The 22407-nt window shown below is 40.0% G+C and overlaps 1 protein-coding gene across 17 annotated transcripts in view; it reads right to left on the bottom strand.

The window, feature by feature from the left end:
• Positions 1-3038: 3038 nt before the first annotated feature.
• LOC108384619 (acetyl-CoA acetyltransferase, mitochondrial-like) overlaps positions 3039-22407 on the bottom strand; it is a 186636-nt gene continuing 167267 nt past the window's right edge. For 10 of the 17 annotated variants that reach the window (XR_012132523.1, XR_012132526.1, XR_012132522.1 and 7 more), the window contains 4 exons: positions 12668-12760; positions 11828-11945; positions 9741-9911; positions 3039-9426 (listed from right to left, as the gene is read on the bottom strand). The gene's annotated coding sequence lies outside the window, so the exon portion shown is untranslated. The remainder of the gene's footprint in view (positions 9427-9740; positions 9912-11827; positions 11946-12667; positions 12761-22407) is intronic. The other 7 variants (XR_012132532.1, XR_012132529.1, XR_012132525.1 and 4 more) reach the window with 4 other exon arrangements.

Genomic DNA, 22407 nt, shown 5'->3' with positions numbered 1-22407 from the left:
CATCGGTGTTGGCTCCTTGGTGGTCTCCTTGGGATTCGCGACTTTGGGCACAACACAAATTTGATGCAGTCCATTCTTTTTCTTTGTATTGAGCAATTTGAATGAAAATACTAAAAAATATAATCTTGAATTATTGAAAGAATTACCTCCATTTTACTTATCTTAAGATGTAAACCAAAAGAAGAAATTAAAACATACACAGCATAGATTTGTGCTTTTCTTTCCTTATTTTCAATGGCTCTGTCTACGATTTTGATGGGACAACACTGACATGGAATCATTAAATTTGATTTGGTTTACCTGCAAGTGGTGAGAGGCACAGACACATCTGCTTAACAGTGCAGGTCTTACTTTAATTTCAGTTTTTTTATATCTACTTCCAAAATTTATTTAACGTAAGTTTATACAATTAAACTGATTATAAGACCAAACTCTTAAAAAACAGTTGGATCCAAATATAGCAAGAATCATTATTACTGTATTTTTAAAGCCACATTTTCTATCTGAATTTATTTTCAGGCTAGGTTTAAAATAATAGATATAAAATTAAGAGCTAAAACATTGCTGTGATTTAATCCTATTTGTATCTTCCCTCTAAAGTTTTGGTAAATTCTACTAAATCCAAGGAAATTGAGGAATGGATGACTTTCCTCAAGGGAGGAAACTGGAATTTAGGGAAAACTTTCACTTCCCTTGTTTTGTGTCTCCAGGAAGAAGTATTTCAGCTGGAATAACACTCTCGGGCTTTCCCCATGGGAGGGACAGTGATTTACCTCACTGGCAAGATTGAAGGAAGAAATGAATTTAGTCTTGATGCTCTTCTCTTTCTCCTTGTCCTTCTTCTTTCTCTAATTTTTCTCTTTCGAAACAATCTCACTGCTCCTTCATGTAATAAACTCACAGGGGAGAGTGGGAAGGATGGTGGTTTGTCACGTGTGAAAATGATCAGACGGACTGACCCTTGCAATTCTGTGGGGGGACGATTGATAAATGCAAATAGATCTAAAGACGCCTTGTGCAATCAACTTTATTAGTAATGTAACTGCCATCTGTCTCTCTAGCTATTGAGTTTCATTATCTGTTCTAAGCAAGGAAGGAAAGACTGAGTCTGTTCATTAGTTTTAAAAGTTCCCAAGAATAAGTATCAGATGCATCAGAGAAGAAATCAAGAGCTCAGATTGAGGTGACTCTGAGATTATGAAACACTCAAGAATTCTGAGAAACTGTCAGGGAGGATTTTGGGCTTTCAAAGACATAGAAGTGAGTATTTGAGGCAAATTTTATTCAGACCTTAGTCAAATTGACTAAACTTTTGGCAATTCAGTTTATCTATAAAACAGGGATAACAGTAACAACCACAAAAATTATATATATGTATATGTGGCATATATATAATTTTATTTACATATGTGGTTTATATATGATTACATATATATTTGCACATACATGCATGATTTAGGATAGCAAGTGATACTTAGAGGTCCATAATGGTGGTTATTTATTATGATTATGAGTATTATGATTTATTATTCCTGGATCATTGACAACTAAACTGCACAGAAAATTTTAAAGTGGAGAAATTAATAGTACTAGGCATTTAATGTTCATTGCTGTAGGTGAGCCCTGAATGCGGCTCTGAACTTGCTTGAAAAATGGCAAGCTGGTTGACTGGGTTGTATAGCTAGCACCAAAGAAAGAAATAAACAGTGCATGTTTTCCAGAGATAAAGTTTGGTTTCTTTGGCATTAAAGGCACATTCTCTATCTGGCCACAGAGCTTGGTCAGACTATATTTGGTGAGAGGCTTAGGGAGTTGGGGCTGATCTCAGGGATCTGGCAGAACTGGGAAATGAGTTGTTTTGAAGGATACTTTTGAAAACTCCAGCTAATGAAAGGCATAGTTAGTAAAAAAAATCATTGTTACTAAAAAAAAAAAAAAATTTTGTGTCAAGATAGAAGTGGAGATTATAAAACGTAATAAGGCAGTTAAAGAGGTAGCTAAGGAATTTGGGGAAGTAGAGCAAGGTGTAGATCAGATGAGTTTGAACTATCTAGGAACAAAATCTAAACACTAGGCTTGAGGCAGGATGCTGTCTTTATGCAGAACTTACAGTACTTGCCAGAATGGGAACAAATCATTGAAGAAACAACATGGGCTTTCTCAAAACTGAACAGCCTTTTTTCTAGGTTCTTTCTCCATTATTTTATTAAGTAAATCAAGATCTTGAGCTACTGAGACTGACTCTGGACTAAGGTGAATCCACCAAAGTGATACTATTTTATAAGGTGAAATGAGGAAGTCTCTGAAAGGTAATCCCAACATCATCATTTATCTAGCGAGTGTTGTAAACATTTCAACAAGAAAGAATACAATTTTAGACATGCTGGGTTTGATTTACCAGACAGCTAGTAAGAGGTGGAGCTGGCATTTGGATCCCAAAGTTGGATTTCCAAATTGTTTTCTAGTACTTAGGCAACATAAGCCCAGTTTAAACTCTTATTTTAGTACTAAAAAGAATAACATCCAAGGTTATTCAGACAGCATAAAGTATTGAAAAGAAAAGGGAAAGAGAGGCAACAGGGAGAGTGACTATGAACCTCACGATTGAAATTTCCCCTGGCCACCCCTGCTGGAGTTGGGGGGGCTTTAGCAAGGCAGTGACAATGCCCCCCAGTCCTTCTGTACCTTAAGTACAGCCTTATGCTCTGAGGCTTCCCACTCTGGGGCTGCTTTTTAAAAACTGGAAGTGGAGGATCTGGTAAACTCAGACTCAATAGGATGTTAATGACTGATAAAGCTTAATATACTAGGTTCCTAGGGGTAATAGTTTTGTGGGAAATGCAGAAAGCCACAGCTTAAAGGAATAAATCTCTCTGAATTTTTAGACACCATTGAGCAGTTGGAGATATAATTTTATGAGGGTCAGAGATGCCTTCTTCCTGACCCTGAAATTGCATCACAAAAACAGCTGCTAAGACTCCCTGCTGTTGACTGAGCCAGTACTTGAAAGACTAGTCAAGGTAAGACTGAGATGTGGAATTACACAATCTTTGGGAAATATTTGATGTGAGAACAACATGGGGGCACACCTCTTACCAAAATAGCTTAAAATCTGTGTCATGCAGTTATAGTGAACACCCCAAAGCCTCATGCATAAACCACAACAGCCTCTGAAAGACAGCGGGAAGAGAAAAAGAAATGGAGGTTGTGGCCTTAGAAAAGACAGGATATGAGAAGAGGAGCTGTCCGCGAGGAGAGGTCCCCACCATCAGCAGGGCAGCGTTCTGGTGGATTGGCATGTCTCTTAACTTCATTGGTTCCTGAAATTTGCCTATTCAATGTATCAGGTTTGAGGGAGTGGATGAGGTTGGAAAAATCATGCCATCCCAACTCATAAAGGACTGTTTTACAACCAGACACAAGTTTTCATTTTTCAGAGAACTGTGGTTGGCAAGAAGACTGGAATATTAATGTCAGATGGTTAATTCATTCTCTCCCTGGAAGGAAGTTCCTTGTACAAGTCAAAATAATGTAACTTGCCATTTGAGATTTTGCACATAGCATTCGAGAGCCAGAGAATCTTGGCTTTGCAAACTGCTGGCTAAAAGACCTGGGCTATATCACTATCCTTTATGAACTATAGCCTCTTCATTTATAAAATGAACTTTTAGGTAAGTAGGGTAAGAGAAGAAAATGGATTTGTGTATATAAAGTACTCACCACATGGCTGCCAACTACCTAGCTATTTTAATGTGTATTCTGTAACCTACAGAATCATACCTTTAAAAGGAAGCTGTTTATCTTATCTCATCACCATCTCCTGTAAGATGCCAAAGACACACTGACTTGTTCCTACACATTGACTTCTTTCTTTATAGACCGCAACCAATTCTTAAATGCAATGGATTAGATTGTGCTCTTTGTTGCATGCCAGTTCTAAACATGTAACAGAGCCACACTGAAAAATTTAACTTTTCAGCCTTGAAGGATTATACAAGGAGATTAAAATTGATGTTGAGTGAGCTAATCAGCTGGATTAGTATCTGTGTAAAGAAGTGTTTAAGGTCCTACAGAGAATATAGAAGTGGAAGTTCTTAGAACATGAACTCACTCCATCCAGTGCTCCATGCCTCCCCCAAATCCTGGGGTGGGCAGGACTTAGTTCCCATGCCATGCAGAGTCAAGTGGACACTGGGCACCAGGTGACTCTGGCTTCAGGAGCTGGCCAGGGATCTGCCCCACGCTGAGCAGGGGTGCAGTGAGCTTCCCTCCCCTCCCTCTGCTCTCCCGTGCTCTTTGCTGCCTGTGGGTGCTGCCGCCATTCGCTTCTACTCCTGCTTTAATGAATTCCTTCCTTACCCACACTCTTCCAACCTGGTTAAGAATTCTTCCTCTATCAGGGTCAAGAATCCTTCCCTGGCTCGGTTGAGGTTTTACCTAAAGCACAGGGAGGGACCTTCGCATATGCAGCGGCCTGACAACAGTACTGTGTTAAAGTTATGATGGAAAAATATGCTCTATGAGCAACTGGGAAGAAAACCTTCCCAGATATGTGAGAAATCAATTCTATCACATAAAGATCCCTATTAGATTATAACTTTTTAATGATAGAATCTGGCTTATTCATCTTTATATTCTCAATGTAATCAACTGATTTAATGTAATTAAAAACCACAACAGCTTATGAGATGAAGTGCTTTTTTACCTCATTTTATAGGCTGATGAAACTGAGATTTTAGATAACTTGTCCGATATTATCAGTGATCTAATAAGCACCTCTAAAAGCTGGAGCACTCTGATCCCAAAGTCAGTGTTTTTAACTTGGAAGGTGAATATCACTAGTTTTTCTTATTCTGTATGAAAACTCTTATCATAAATATGAACAGTGTTCAGTGATGTGCAGCTTATGTGATGCTTTTCTACATGGTAAGTGTTTTTGATTCTCACAATATCTGTAAAAAGAATTCCTACTTCCCCTATACAGATCCTAATTAGAATGGGTAGAGTTACGCCTTCACTGGAGGTATTCTGACTCTACATCCAAATCGGGCACACTTCCTCCCACAATGTGAAGTAAAAACCTGCGGCTGTAATCTTGTCCGTGTGGTTCCCTGGGACCAGGGGCCACCGCGGCTGGTAATTGTTTCTTTGTTACCACAAATGCTATTATGGCACATGGAGTCTTGGAGGGGAATGTGTACATTGAACTCCAGTTTAAAAAAAAATGTCATGCTTCCCTAAAATGACTTATCTTTTTCATCCAGCGAAGACCCATCTGTAGTCTTTCCAGTGTAAAGAAAACATTTACTTTTAAAGAAAATCTAATCTAAATTCCCCCTACTACAATTGAAGCCCCTTTTTTATTGTTCATTTCTCATTGAAAAGACAGAAAAACCAGTCACTGCCATTAAATCTAATCCTCCTGTGTGTTCTTGAAGATAACTACCAGTTAAACAGAGCTCTTTCTGGGAATGATTTTTGAAATAAAATTACTATTGTCTCAGTACTTTTGAGAAATGTTTCATGCATGATCCATCTTAAAAGAAGTATGATAGACTATTCTACTTAGACTAATTTAGTTTTAAGGAATTGAGACTAAGGCAAATTTTCTCAAACATCAGGGAATTTGCTGTACAAGAATATAGGCATGGAACTTCAGGAAAAGCCAGACTCAGCAAAGCAGGCACTACAGGGTGGTTCAGGGTTCAAGGTGGCTTTAGTGACTTCAGCAGCTTGGAATCTGTGGCTTGGAATCATTGTTGGATTCCAATGTAATGTTACTGTCCATTACCTTGGCTTCTTTATAATTTTAAATTTCTCTTTGCTACTTGCCTTATTCTCTTTCTATCTCATGACTTTCACTCCCATGAAAGTCAGTATGAATTTTTTTGACAGACTATATCTCAGCTTCGGTTCAGATACTCAGACCTCATCCAATAAGATGCTCCTTCCCCAGGTGCCTGGACTTGCTGGGTGACAACATCACATGGTGAAAAGTATGGCTGTCTCTTTAGCAGAGGCCATGAGCAGAATCATTTCTATTAGAAGGAGCTTGTAGGCATGGCAGACAATGTAGGCATGGCTAAGACAAAGGCCGTTTATGTAAAACAGCACACCTGATTGAATCTGCTTTCCAGAGATGACATGAATCCCTCTTCCTCTCTCTATCCCCACTGTAATTGCTATAGTTCAGATCACTATCACCTCCTGTCTTGATTATAGCAATAGCTTTTTAAATACAGACCTCCACCTTCTTCAGTCTTCAATTCTGCAGCCAGAGAGAACTTTTCAACACAAAAATCTGTGATTTCTTCCCTGTTAAAAGCTTCCAGTGACTTAGGATGAATCACACATTCTCTAACATATCTGAGGAGACCCATGCCAGCTCTGCCTGAATCCCCACACTCATCTCTAAGCCCCTGTTCTACCCCATAGTTTAGTTGTCCTCCCTTTTATGTTGGACCTTCCCGTAATCTGTTATCTTGACAGTAAAGCTCATCCTCACCTCTTCAGCTGGCTAACGTTCATCCATCTTTAGGCCCCAGCTGATGCTTTCCTGATCTCCTTCCTTGGGTTCGGTGTCCCTCTTGGGTCTATCTCTAGCATTTTGCACTTTATCGTAGAATTGAATCTGAGTTACCTATTTGTTGGGTTCTGGTGAGGACTCTAAGAGTCCCTGTGCAGAGGCCAGCATCTGCTGTCACTCACTCCCCGAGCACTGACTCTGGTGCCTCATTTATGGCGAGTGCTCTGCCAATGTGCTGAGTCAGTAAGAGAAGTAAATAAATATTTTTTCATAGGATAGTGATGAAAATCTTACTTCACACTATACCCAGCCCGCTTTGGTTCTGCTCTGGGTTCCCTGATCTTTTCTCACTTCTTTGTGGCACACTCTCTCCCCTCCTGTTCCATTGGCCTTTGCACGTGCCATTTCTTCTGCCTAGAATACTCCTCCTTTGGCCTGGGTCGCCGCCACTTACCTTTCAGATTTCAGCTTAGTTGTTACTTCTTCAGGAAGCATTTCCTGACCTCACTTCCCAGACCAGATACAACCCCCCCATTATGTGTTCTAACAGGATCATACACTTCTTTAAAAAACTCATCCCAGTTCTAATTTTACATTTATTTTTGCAAATATGTCTGTGGATGATTATCATTAAAGTCCCAATCTTAGCATGGTACCTACTAAGAGAGGAAATAGTTTATTTAATGAATGAATAATTTTTAAAGTAATGCTGCCAGATAAAATATGCCGTGGACATGCAATGAGTTGGTCAGAACACCAAAAGTCTTCAGAAATCAGTTACCAAGTATGGTGAAAAAAAAGGAATAGCAGAGTTTGACATCAAGGGTTGGAATCCCCACTCGACAGTAAGCTAGTTGTGTGACCTTGAACATGTTATTATCATTATCTAAATTTTCTATTTAAAGGGTAGTAAATGGAGAAAATAATAATCTCTTATCTGAAAACTAAAGATTATCTTTAATTCAGATTATCTGAAAACTAAACAAGTAATTATCCCTGAAAGCTGCCATATAAGCAATGATGTGGTCATGACAAATTCCCACATCCTTCAAGGTGAAGCGTGAAGAAGCACAGATTCAGAGTGCAATATTTCTCAACTTTGGAAGGGCCCTATGGTGAGATAGTAAAAACTGAGGAAGTGTTTGAAATAGTGAATTTTTTGGATTTTGTTTCTAACAGAAATCCTTTTTCATACCAAATCCTAGTTCTAGGCTAGTGCTCAAACAGACAATATAAATGTATGGAGCTCTCTGTTAGCCCATCTGAGATGAAGAAACTATAACAGAATTCTTAAGCATTGCTTGTGATAGGGGCTGACAAAGGGGATCTGGGAATTTGCAAGAAGTTAGGTGTGAGTAGGAAAAATCTACTACCCTTGGCCCAGTTATGGAAAATACTGGGAAACCTGGACTGGATTACAGAAGGAAGAACCAAGCGGCACTCGGAGGTCTTGGAATGTTGAGGTTTATTCTTACACAAGCGGGCTCAGAGGGGAGTCATCTCCCAAGGCCTGAGCCCTGAGCACAAGCAAGGGGGGCATTTATATTATTTTGATATGTGGCATTTCGGCATGTGCAGGGCAAAGCAGGAGCCTGGAGGAGGGCAGGAGGGAGCTGGGGGGCGGGGGGGGCTCTGCTAACCGGAGGGAAAAAGCGGTTTGCTGACCTTGATGGCTGTGTTGAGTGTTTTCCTTATCAGGCCCATTAGAACACGGTGAATTCCAGGAAACTGGAAAGGATCTGAAAGTAACTTGGATTTCACATACCTTTCATATGAAGAGCTCAAAGCACTTTATAGTAATAGCCCAATTTATTGAGGATGCTAGACCTTACACTGGGTGATTTACATTATCCATGCCCTTTAATCCTCACTAACCGTTTGAGGTGGGCACATTAACATTGTTATCAATATTACAAGGAAATGATAGGTAAGAAAGGAAACAACTCACCTGAGGCCGCTCATTCTTCTGTGTCTGGGGTCAGCTCATTATGGCCACCAGTGAGTGAGGGGGATGTCTTGCTTACTCTGAGCTCACTAATGTGGGTTACACAGGAGTGCCAAATATCCTTCACCTGGAATTACTTGACCATTCAAGTCAAACCCCGTGATCTTCGTGTTGTGGAGGGAGAAACAGAAATCTGAGAGATTATGGCTCTTGGCTAAAATTACACAAAAAAAGGCAGAATGTGCACCTGTCACATCTAGAATAGTACATGGCATATAGTAGGGACTCAATAAATATGTCTTAAGTGATTGATCATGCTGTATGTTCCCCTTAGTGGAGAGCTCTGGGAGAAGCATCTGGAGCTGCTTTCAGAGGAAGAATTCAGGTACCCAGGCCTCTATGTTCTCTGAGAGTATGTGACTTTCCCTATCACACTCCCACCCACCCAGGCTGATGTCAAAGTTCCTGATACCAGCAGCAAACCTAGGCTTTGTGAGCCTTCCTTTCTAAACATGAGCAGGTAGTTCCCAGGCTCAGTGATGATTTTCACATTAATTAAATATTGGACTCTCAAACTTCTGAGATGACAGTGAATAAGGAACACAAATATTTTTGAAGGTGTCATGAACTTTACATTTGTCAGTGTTTGCAGACTAATGAGTTACAGAGCAAAATTATGTCCCAGTTTTACATAAACACATCAGTCCATTTCAGCCATCATCCTTCCCATTCAAGGAACTCTGTGCATATTATTTTCTTTCAGGTGAAAAGAGGCCAGTCTGAGATTCAGTCCCTTTTTTACCACCGCTGTTCATTCTTCAATAAGACAGGCTTGGAATGGGGTGGATGTAAAGTGGGTGGTCCTTAGAGGAAGCACTCAGGTTCTCAGGCCTGCTGGATCTCCGGTAAAATCTCCAGAGCAGTTTATCCACAAAGAGCCTCAGTTCCCTCATTTCTAAAATAGAAATAATGGTAATAGTACTCTTGAGGGTTCAACAAACTAATCCTAGTGAAGTCGCTAGAAATTGGCAGGGACTGTTTATTGAGGTCCTGCTAAGGAAAGGCCAATATTCCTGCCAAAGGAAGTTAGGGGCTGGTACAATTTGGAGTGAGATGTTTAGAGGCCTGAGGCTTTAGTTCTCTGCTGGGTTTCTTACGACCTGGAGAGTAATGGGCTAGATTGGTGATGTTCTCTGACATTTTCCCTATTCCCTAGGAAGCGAAAGTCTGAAGAGTTCTTCCTGAAGTGGCAGGACAATATGTACTCACCTTGATACTTCTAGGTAGAGTGGGGATTCCCAGCCTTGAGCTCCCCAGATCACGCTGAGGTTTCTCCTGGACCAGCTCTCCTTTATCTCCAGGTACAGTAGTGGGATGGAAATGATTTATCTTTGTCTCTCCTCACCCATCTTTAGTTTTCTCCTCTCTACTGTATCAGTCCTGTCAGGACACAAATATGCTCTGATTTCCCCCATTAATATAATGTCTCTTGTTCTCACTTTCTCTTTCAGTTGCCACCATACTTCTTTATTGCTTTTCACAGCAAAACATTTTTACTCAACTTTATACATTGTTATCTCCAATTCTTCTTTTCCTTTTTCTCCCATGCACTCCTATCAAACTCTCACCCCTACCACACTATCAAAAAGTTCTTGATTGATGATCTCCACATAGCTAAATCCAGTAGTAAATTCTGTCTTTTTCTTGCTTGATGAACTAGAGATTTAACTGAGTTGATCACTCCCTCGTCCTTAAAATGATTTATTTAGTTTCTAGAACAGTCTTATGTCTCCCTTCCCTTAATGTTGGAGTGCTCCAGGCCTGTATGCCTCGAATTCATCTCCATTCTTGCTGATCTCATCCAGTATTAAGCTTTAAGCACCACCTATACATTTATGACATTTTAACTTAAACTTTAGATTCATGTAGGTATGTGAGAATATACATACATACATACATACACACATACATATATATATATATATATATATATATATGAAACTGACCCAAACTTCTACAGTTGGACTGCTGATAGAAATCTTAAACTAGCCTCAAATTTAATATGTCCCAAATTTAAATCCCAAATGTCTTCCCCCAATCCTGGCCCCCACAGTCTTTCTCAACATAAAAACAATAGCAATAGCAAACATTTATATAGGTCTTACTATGTGCCAGGTATTAGTTTGAGAACTTTATGAATATTTCATAATCCTCAAAAACTAGTATGAGGTGAATAGCAATATTATCCCATCTTACAGTGAAAAATGGAGAGAAGTATTAAACACCCTGGGGCAGAGCTGGACTTCAAAGCCAGGCTGCCTTATTTCAGTCTGTAGTCTATCATCTTTCCACTTCCTGAAGTCTCTTTCAAATGATTTACTGTTCAAAATAAACATATTGAAATCATCTATAGCTTCTTTCTTTCTTTTACATCCACATCCAGTCCAGCAGTGAATCCCATTGGCAATACTTTCAAATATATCCAGAATCTGACCACTTGCTAGTGACACTGCCACTCTTGGTCGCAGCCATGATCACCACTTGCCTGGGATCTTATAAATAATCCTCTCATTGATCTGCCTCTGTCTCAACAAAGCAGACACGGAGAGACAGATCATCTTACACATTCTGCCCAAGGTCCTCCCATGGCTCCCCATCTCACTGGGAGCAAAAGACAACATCCACATAGTGACCTACAAGAATTTGAACTCTCAGCTCTCCTCTTACCTCTCTAACCTCACTTTCTACTGATGTCCTTGCTCATTCCATTCCACTCGTACTGGGCTTTTTTAGGCATTCCTGGAACATAAACACACTTGCTCCTTCCTCAGGTCATTTGCATTTGCAGTTGCCTTTTACTAGTGTGTTCTAGTCCCAAATTTCCACATGCCTCACTTCCTTACCTCCTTCAGAACTTTGGTTAAATGTCACCTTTTCAGTGAGGGTTTCTACTGCCACCTCTTACTAGACTGAAGGCATTACGCTTCCTTTCCTGTTTTGAATTTCTCTGCTCAGTTTATCACTTGCCTGCTTACCTTTATTTATTTTCCCCCCATAGAATGTCAATTTCAGGGCAGTGGACATTTTTGCTGTTTGGGTTTTTCATTGTCATATCCCTGGTAACCATCTGCCTGGTGCATGTTAGGTGCTTAATAAGTGTTTGTGAAATATTTAATAGCTGTAAAAATGTAAAACAAAAAATGAACAGGCCAATGTCCTCATAGGGAGATAAAATAATTAGGGTTTCCAATACCGTAAGTGACAGTTTGATTAGGAGCCAGGTGGAATTTATATCTTTCAAGGACACCTTCACATTTAAAAATGAGGACTATAAGGAAGAGAGGAAAGGGACCTACTTCAGGCCAACTTGCTGGGTGAACATCATGCTTCATGGACAAAAGTTGTTTAATTATCCACAGATGGTTTTTCCTGTTTCTTCTCCCAAGACAGTTTCTAAAGTTAACATTAGATATTCTCATGTAAAAAAAAAAAAAGCAAAAAAAACTTCATAAACATTAAACAGTGTGAGGTCTGTTTGTTTAAAGATTCTCTTTCATATTTGTCAAAATATTTTCTGTGTGTTTGTGATAAAAAATAGCCAGCTCCCCACTGATAGCTAGGCCATGAATTTAACAGCAAATTCAATTGAAAGCCCTATTAGTCCTTATCCACAAAAAGGTTTGTGTTCTAGGTTATATAATATCCAAAGTCAAATGATATGTTGAAGCATATTCTGAAAGGAGACCGAGAGATAGCACATGAGATCTATAGTCTTCAAATCTTTACTTCTAATGTGCTAAATACAGAATTCTCCCAGTTCTGAGGCTTGACTTTTATCCTAGACTCTGCATTTTACAAGTTTCATTAGATTTAGCTATTGGGATTTTAAAGCCTAGAGCAAGAGCAAAGACCCGAGCCCTGTCACTCGTAGTGCAGTCCTTTGGGTGCTCATTAAGGCTTTTAGATTTATTTTAGGAAACTAGCATTTTATGGGTCAAGGGTGTCCCACGCTTGGTGGGCTGCATGCAGCCTGATGCCATCGCCTGGAACTATGTTGTCACTGCAGAGACTGTGTTCCATGCAAGACTAATTTTATTTGAGTGTCAGGAGATTCGAAAACATTTTTTATTTGTGTTTGTTTTTTTATATAGTGTCATATTCTAAACAGAAAATTGGTCCTCATTCATATTTCTTACCCATAAGTATCACAGAATAGCATCTTATTCATATCATCCCGAAGGTGACCTTTCTTGATCGTTGTTCATTCATTAAGGATGATGATCAGACACCTGTAACATATATTTTCCTCGTTAGTTTTCCTTTTAGGTTCTCTGGACACACATGTAGCCATGAGACAACCAATGCTTAACTCCTCTAACTGTTTCAATTAAAGTTCTAAATGATTGTGTGCAATAAGACTGTTTTTTTTTAACAAGGTAAAATATTTATTTTTAGTATTTTCTTATTGAACTATAGTTGCTATACCATATTATATTGGTTTCAGCTGTACAACATTGTGATCTGGCAATTATAACACATTACTAAATGCTTACCGTAGTAAGTGTAATTACTGTATGTCATTATACAAAGGTAGTAGAGTATTATTGACTACATTCCCTAGGTCTTTAATCCTCGTAACAAATTTCAGAATTGGTTATTTTCCATAGGGTCTGTCCCTCTTGGAGGAGAGAAGCATTTTCCAAAGGACTACGCTGGTACATTCATACACAAAACTAAGGGATGGTTTACATGGAAACCATCAACAATATGAGGGGGAAAAAATAGGATGTGTTCTAATTCTCATTAACATGTCCCAAAAAGTTATATTTTAGATGTAACTAGTCTACTTAGCAGTTATTGAGTGAGGATCATGCTAGATAATGCAAATTATTATCTCATTCGACCCCAAGGCAACCAAGTGAAACAGATATTTCTCTTTTCTTGAGGCAGACAGGCAACAGAGTTTGGGACTAATTAACCACCCTAATCCACATCCAGAATATAACAGAGCAAAGATTCAAATCCAACTCAGGTTTTGCACCATATGCTAAGATCTTCTTCATTGTATTGCACTCTTTCCTTTGGCTTCTCACTTTTATGTTCAGGCCAAACAGGTGTTATAAACTGTATTATCAGAGTGGAACCAATCTTATCCTCTTTCTTCCTTTCCTTTCCTTTGGTTTTAGGTGTCCATGCTCGTCGTCGACACTTCAGTGAGTGAGATGACACTGGCCCTTAGAGGCGGAGAGATGCGTATCTTCTTCTGTGCCACTGAGCACTTTTTATAAAATCAACTTATTTTATTATGACATTTAGCATATTTTGTTATCATTACTCACAGTTCAAATACCCCACTTGAATTTTAATTTTCTAGAGGTGAAGGATGGTGACCTATTCCTATTTGTTACACAGATATGAACCACCAAGAGCCACTGTTTGGAAACTGAATTGATGGTAAGAAGTCATGGTGCTGAAATGGTGTTCTGAATACTTTTCTCATAGACACTCTGAGAAGTGATAACTAAGTCATGGCCAGGCTACAGTGTAACTCTCTCTGTAAAGCTGAGATTATCTCATATTTAACATCCCCTGAATTCCACATCCAAAAGAGTTCAGGTTTATCAATGTGGTATTTTCTTAAAATAGAGCTAGCTGTTCTCCAAGTCTCCAAAATATAGAGGTGCAGGAAATATTCTGCTGTCAGTTTCTTAAGCTGTCCACTCACACATACACATACAAATTATTTGGAATTGTAGAGTGTTCAGTCTGGAAGAGACATGATCATGACCTTGTCAATCTAAAGTCAAACTGAGTTCCAAAAAGGTTAACTTCCTTGTTTATGATCACATAGGGTCTTTATCCACTATTCTCATTTTTATTTTTGTTTCTTCTAGAAAATTTATTGGATTACTATGCTTCTGAAAGTCTTATGGTTTCTCTGGAATCCCCTTGTAGAGGCTGGCTAATATTTTCTATTGGGAGCCTCTGTTTTTATTTCTTCATGGCTATGGCAGGGCCATCAGAAAACAGCCCATGATCTTAGTTGATCAGATGCAGGTCAATTAAAAACTTTAATTTTTTGAGAGTACTATGGGCTAAGCCCTGTGTGCTAGGCACAGGAACTACAGAGATGAATTCGCTCCAACTCCTCTCTGAGATTATCTTTCCAACCTCTCCCTTACCTTAGTTCTCCTGGTTCTGTTCACATTTTTAGTATATATATTCTCCTAAATTCTATTTTAGTAAAAATCCACTTCTCTTTTTTCAGACCTGCCACTAACTCTGATTATGAACTTGAATGTGTTACTGAGAATCTCTCACTGAGTTCCACCCACTTGGTGGCAGGATGGAAAATGACCAAACCTGACTGTTGCCAATAGACAGACTCCAGTGAATTGTTTAAGGATTACCATGAAAACTTTGCCATACAAATTTTGTGGTCAACAATGAAAACACATGGTAGGAACTAATAACTCACTACGCATTAAGTCCTCCACAATTTTCCAAAGAGAATTGAGTATATGTTCATTTCAACACTACCTCTTTAAAAAAACTATATTGGTGGCCCTATGACTAGTAGGTAGGTAGAACTTTCTTTCATTTCCTACTTCTCTCTTTCAACTTTCTCTGAAGCCATGCAACCTGTTGGTCTCCTCACTTTGTGGTATAGTGGCAAGAAATGTAGGAAAAATTATGTCATCCATCATCAATTAGCCACATTACTGCTCTAGGACTCATTAGTCTCAATTACAAAAAGGAGAATCATATACTTAACCAAAACAAGATTTAGGGTCAAGTGATCTGGAGACCTTCCCATTCAAAGATCCTTGACATTCAAAGGAGATGAATATTTTGGATGCAAGACCCCTTAGCTTCTGATCTTTTTCCCTATTTCAATCTCTAATCCATAACCATTCCTAAGGATCCTGTGCTTAGGCCTCTGCTATATTTCAGCTCTGTTCAACGTGCTGACATACAAGTACGCAAACAACGCCTAGATCTGCCTCTGTGTCTTTCTCTCTGATTTTCCTTGCCCCTTTTCAGGATGTTTTTTGTTTCTCCTGGAAGTTTCCCAGAACACCGCTCTCATATCAGGTGTATAGAAGACACAGCAAAGGAAGCAGTGGCAAAGTTCTGTTTAATAGTCTCTTTTCTGACTCCTGTATGGTTGTAGGGGATAATTCTAGATCTGAGAGGAACATGATTTCACGTTCTCTGCTGCTTGCAGTGTGTTGAGCCAGATGCCTTAGATACATGGAAGGGAAGGAAGACTGAGGAATTGCTTCCCAGCCAACACGTTGCTGAACAGCAAAAGGAACAGAACTTTTAAGACCCCCACAGAATTCACCCAGGGAGTTTATTAATGCCCTAAAATTCCAAACGTGCTTCATTGACCCTGGGCCACTGAGCTTTTCAAACAGTGGCAGGTGGTCTGGAGTTTGTATGTTTTCTGTCAGCTGGAAGAGCAGCCTGAGGTAAAGATGAATGGACAGCGAGTACAGCAGAATTGATTAAAAATGCTGAGTTTGAGACGAGCACATCAGAGTTGTGGTAGTTATTTCAGAGGCACTTTGTTGAAGAAGTACTAATCCATTGAGGATGGGAGGAGAAAGTCACCTTGATAAAATGTGGGTCTCGTGTCCCTGTGCTTCCCTTGTCACTGTTCTTTTCTTTCCTTGGTGCCAGAATGTCTGCCCTGTGGCTCATTTTTGAATCTTAATTGGTTGTCAAATAAATCCTCCAAAGGTACTACTGATGAGGGGCTTGTGCTAGAATCAGATTTGTGTGTATGTCTTTGTATTTTTTTAGAGCATTTTCACTTTTTCTTATTCACCTTTTGCAACAACCCTATGAACTATTTTTATCTCTAAAGATGTGGAAACTATGGCTCATAAGATTATTTACACCAGATCACCCTGTCATGAATTTAAATTCTGAGGCACACTGTGTCATCTCCCTCTTTGGACTACTTTGAGGGTAGTTTTCATTTTAGAGGCGACACTAAGCCTCAGAATAAGGTGGTAGCTTTGGAAAAGTGACGAACAAGTGAGCACACCTCTTCAAATGGCTTCAGGCGTCAGCTGACCACCCCGTCCTCCACTTCCTGCAGCTGGCTTTGCCCACTTACTCTCCATAAGATTTACTCAGTTATGGAGGCAGAATTTGATCCACAATTTGGAGCCACTGTCATCACTGGTGCAAGTCTTTGAGGCAGTTTGGGAACTTAAATACAGTTGTCAGTGATGGCAAATGGATTTTAACTCCTGGCCATCTCAGATAGATTATTACTAGTGGCCACCTCCTCGAAAAGGACGCTAAGGTCGTCTGTGAGCTCAGCAGAAACATATCATGATTCATCATTTGTGTCTACATGACCTCTGTGTGGAGGAGGCAGTAAGATTCCCGCAGTGGAGCTGTCATTCCTGACAGATACCGAAATGGCAGATTAGCCTTAGAATGGTTCCCAGAGATCATTTGTTCCAATCTCCTCATTTCACAAATTGGGGAACCAAGACATAGAGAAATGAGCCTCATCTCAATCTCCCTGCACTGGCATGGTGCCACTTGAAGGCAAAGCACAATTTTGACCTAATATTCAAGTTTGATGCCTTGACTTCATGCAGAAAGTGCTAGCAACTCTACAAGGAGGCCATATTCTGCTCCTTCTCATAGTCCCTTTGAAGATAGCTTTCTCAGCTTTCCATACTTCTTGCATCCAGCTGTCTGGAACTTCTCTGCCTTTTCCCTTGTCACCTGCTTTGGCCACCTGAGCCTGCCTTACGTCCTGTGCCTCACGTTGCTGACTTTTCCTTCCCCCCAGCTCATCTTCATCAAAATCAATCTATTTTATATCTCTCATTATTATTAGGTCTTTGTGTCACACACAAATATATTAAAATATAAATGATACTTATTCCTCCTGTGGGCTAATTGGGTTATGAAAATGGTATTCTTAGAGACACAATGTCTTAATCCCAAGAGAAAAATGCCAAATCATAGAAATTTAGAGTACCAGAAGAGGCTAGTGCTTGTGGGACATGAGGTATTTTGGTAAAAACCTCTTTAGCAACAGTCACCGGGTCAGGGCCAGTCCTGATTGTATAAAATATATTAACATATTTTAGTACCTCACGTTCATTGTCCCTCCCAACTCGTGCATTCCCTTGCTTTTGTATGGCTCAGGATGTCTCTTCATAGTTGTCCACGTTTTATAGCTATAGAGACCAAAGGCATGCAGGAACGATGACATGCTTTAAGTCTCTCAGACGTATGGGCAGAGCTGGAATGAATGGCGGTGTTTGCCATTCATTTGCCCACAGCAGCCCCTCCCTGCTCCTTAGCCCACAGAGCTACCCTGCTGTTCCTCCTCCTCCGCCACAAACCATCTTTCTTGTCACTCTGCTTAATACAGGATCAGCATGCTTCAATAGGATCTGAAGAGGTTGTGTTCCCAGTAATGATATTTGCTTGCAAACCTACAGTGACTCTTTAGTGGATAAATATTGCATCCAATCTAAACTGTTCTCCTTTATTTAGTCTCAGACAAAGTTTCCTTTGATCATGATGATGTGGGATTAAAACATAATCATTTATCTGGTAGTAGGAACACACAGTCGGAATGAACAGGTACTGTGCTACCCTGCCAGCCATCTGGGCTCAGATCAGACCAGGCTGGTTGTCTTGAGAGATGTTGTGTTACATTCCTGTATCTATGGCTATGGTAGGGTGTGTGTTTTGTTCAGGCATCACAGCCCTTGAGTTAATGTCAAAGACTGCAGTCACAGCTCTACATACCATAAAGCTTTATTTTCACAGAAGAGGCTATGGGAATGGCTCTGCTAATATTAAATCTTCACAAGTCATCTGAGGGGTATATTTGGAACCCAAAGATACCACTTTAAGTTTACAAGGTAGGTACATACATAAGAAGATGTGTAATGCCTTCAACTGGCCTTTAAGATCCCTAAATAATCATATTTAGCATTATCTTCAATATGCCGCACTCTAATAGAAACTGTTTACACACATATTTCTAATTCAGATAGCAATACACCACAGGTCAGATATATTATATCTGTTTAAAAGATGAGGACCCCAAGGCTTAGGGATGTTACCTTCACCAAAGTTGCTTGTCACCCATCAAAGATAAATTCAGGAGTTGAACCCAGAAACTCTCTGCCTTTTAAATACTAAACCACTCTGACTTTTCTAATCTGTATGAAATATGTGTAATTCCAACCAATTAAGAGACCAAAAAGGGATGCAAGAGATAATTTCCTGTATTACATTTTAAAGACTCAATTAGTCTTCTTCAGCACTATATGGGCCAGGATGAGCTGTGAAACATAAACAGTGGTTAGCAAGGCTGAACTAAGGAGAAAATAAGGCAAATGTTACTCATGATGAAACCTGAGTAACAAGGGGAAGGTCACTCTTGCTTCACAGTAACCCATCCTGTCACCATGCCTGGGAATTTCATAAAATTACTGATTGTCAGAACTAGAAGAAACCTTAGATATCATCCAGTTTTTTAAAGTGAGGAAGCTAGACTCTGATTTGCAAAGCGACATCCCAAGATCTCAAAACTACTTAGTGCACAAACAAAAAGTCATGGCTTAATGCATATACAACTTTAAGGTTTTTCAGGGTCCTGCTTAAAAATTCAAGAACCTAAGATAAGCATTGAAAATAGATTTCATCGTCTGCCAGCTCAGAGTCACAGGGAGTAGCTGTCTGAATTATTATGTTGACAAGATCAGAGGCTGCTCCTAAGAATCAGTGGGAAAAAGTGCCATCATTCATTGCTGCTGTTTGCTTTACCTACAGGAAGTGGACTTTACTAGCACATGTACTATGTAATATACATCTGGTTTAAGATATGAAAAGCACCCTAATTCCTTATCAGCGGAAGGGGAAAGGCTAGCCCTAGCGTCAGAACACCCGCTCTCAGGTCCTGACTGAGCTGTGTCCTTGGGTGAATCACTCAATGTCCCTATACCTTAGTTTCCTGATATTTACTAAAAGGATTAATTATAGCTGCTTCACCTACCTCATATGATATCTGCAATTAAAAATAGGTAGAACTTGAGGACATATGTTGTAAATAGGAACTACTCTTCATAGTTGAGAGCCAAGAAATTACCAGGCCACAGAGGAGAGAAAAGTAGCGTAAGTTGAAGGCAGGAAGGTATTACTGTCATTTTCTCTGGAGCTAGTTTTGTTGCCAGAATCTACCTGAAGTGCAAGTTTCTCTAAGAAGGGACAAGTCATTTTTGGCATTAGAGTGAAGATTTTAGCCCTGCTGAGCACGCTCTGAGTTTGATCTGATCAAACAGTCGAAGAAATGGGGCTTTTGGAGAGGCTTTATTAACCTTTCAGGTTCCTGGGGTTCTTTTCAGTAGAGATCCTAATTTCCTCAGGAAACTGACATTTTTACTCTTTTCCCACACCAAGGGTGGTGCGCCTGGAATTCTCTTTAATAATGCTTTAACCAGAATGAGTGCACGCTCCGCTTCCGCCTGGCTGTCCGAGCCCTCTGGCCTGGCACTGGCCTTCCTCACACATCTCCTCTTTGGTCCCTGTTCCCCAGCCAGACTCTTTCCAGGGAGGTCTCCGTGTCTCCCATGCCTCTGTCCTGTTCTGATTCTCCTCTCAGAGGAAACCTCAGAAACCTCAAAGTTAACATATTCAAGACAAAACCAAGCAGGGATTCCCCCCAATCTGTGTCTTTCCCAGTCTTCCCCATCTTGGTCAGGAAACTGAAAAACCTGAGTTATTCTCAACACTTCCCCATCCCTCACACCTTCACATTCTATTATTTATCACATTCTGTTAATTTCACTGCTACTAGCATTTCCAGAACCTGCCCACCTCTCTCCACCACCGTTGCTATCACCGTGGTCCGAGCCACCATTGTCAGCCAGACTCCTGGGTTGCTCCATGAACTTCTTCCATGGTCTGCTAGCTTCCCAGAGTTGGAATGCTCCTTCCCAAATACACGTCTGATCACGTTACATCTCCACTCATATTCCTTCAAAGGCTCCATTACTCTCTGGCAACAGCGGACAAGTCCATCGAAGGTCAGTCTCTGCTCACGTCTTGGTACTCTCTGCTCTTAGGCTAATGGTCTGAGTCCAGCTCAATTCCTGGGAGTCACACGTTCCCTTTCCCTTCTGGTCTTTGCATGCACTGTTTCTTCTGTCTGGACAACTTTGCTTGCTTCGCCTCACCTGCCTGACTTAATCTTTGGGTTTTAGCTTAATTGTTAGGTAGTCAAGCAGGCCTTGCCTGACACTCTGAAATAGATTTGGTCCTCCTCCCTCCACATTTTCCCAATACACCATTTATTTCACTATCCTATTTTACATAATTACACATTCATTATTTTTTGTCCATTCACTCTATTAGGACAGGGAGCTGTGTGTCGTGTTTATCACCATAGCCGTAGTTCCTACTGCTTACTAGTGCTCAATAAATGCTTACTGCATGAATGCATGAATGAATTCTTCCCCATCTCAGTGAGTCACAGTCCTACTCATTCTGCAAAGTCCAACTTAAAAACCTAATTTATAAACATTTCTACCATTCCCTCTCCTCATGTGGTATTTACTTAGAAAGCTTAAGCATGTCACTGGCATCACTTATATGATACTCCTTTTTTTCCTGTTTTGAGTTATATTTACCATTACTCTTCATCATCCCCTTCAGTCTCCTGAGAATAAGTGCATCTAATCTCCCTTGATGTAGCCTCCCAGGGTCTACTTCAGAACCTAGGACATAAGATACTAAGTGATATCTGATTGCCTAAATCAACCTAAAAATCTGCTCAGGTAGGACTAATTAATAAACTGCAAGCATTTTACAGAAGTTGAACACTTTCAGGCAAATACTTTCAGTACATAAATATGACTGGAATTAAGATGACATAGTAAAGCATTTGTCTTGGTTTTGATATTTTCATAAAAAAGATGGTTCCTTTTTGAAAACATACTTTCAAATATGAAACAAATCCCCAACTCAGAGAAATCACAGCAAGAATCAGAAAGTCTATTTATCTATTCTTCAATATACAGATTATTCCAAAGATATCAGTTGATAAATTTTTCACCTGAAAATGTGCATGAATCTTTGTGCATATGCAAGATAATCCTGTACCACGTTTTATTGTCCCTTCTAATGTGTATCTGCAGACTTGATGAACTCTGAGATTTCTTCTGATTCTAAGTCTTAGATTCTCCACACTAATTTATAGGTGATCCCCTGAGGCATCCTATAGAAACCCTAAAGCTCAAGATTATGCTTGAAAATTAATAGTTTGGTCCAACTGCCCCCTTTTACAGAGAAGCAATTGAGGTGCAGAAAGGTGACAAGACTTGCTGTAATGAAATCCTTCTCGGTTGTGCTCCTCTGCTGTACTGTGGTGCCTTTAAACCAGTGAACAGACTAAATCAGCAAACATATATTGGCACTATTTATGAGGAGTTCTCATTCCTGGGTGCTATACTTTAATACAAAAGTAAAAGCTGTGGCCTTCAAAGAACTTATAGATTAACTAGGGGAAAATGCCTTAATAAAAAGTTGAAGAGACTAGGCCCTGTGACCTTCCTGACCACTGTAGGAGTATAAATCAGACCCCGCCTGCACCCACTGCCAGCCCAATCTGTTTCCAAGGCTTGGTTTGTTCTCATTAAGAGCGCCTTTTCAACACACTTGGAGTCCTTTGACCTCTCATCTGTAGGCTAACGTGTCCCAGCAGTTTCCCCCAGGAAGGATTTAGGGCCCCCACAGGGCTCTTCCCTGCCGCTCAGTTTCAGGGTTAGTGTGAGTTCTTCAGATGTTCTTCCTCTCCACGGCTTCCAGACCCATATCCTGAACATGCTTTCCCTGAGAACTGAGACCCTGCTTTGCTTTTTTAGTTCTCCTAAGGAGTGAACTT

This window comes from Manis javanica, chromosome 6 (genome assembly GCF_040802235.1).
Source record: "Manis javanica isolate MJ-LG chromosome 6, MJ_LKY, whole genome shotgun sequence".
Lineage (NCBI taxonomy): Eukaryota > Metazoa > Chordata > Mammalia > Pholidota > Manidae > Manis > Manis javanica.
This window is presented reverse-complemented; position numbering and strand designations above follow the sequence as displayed.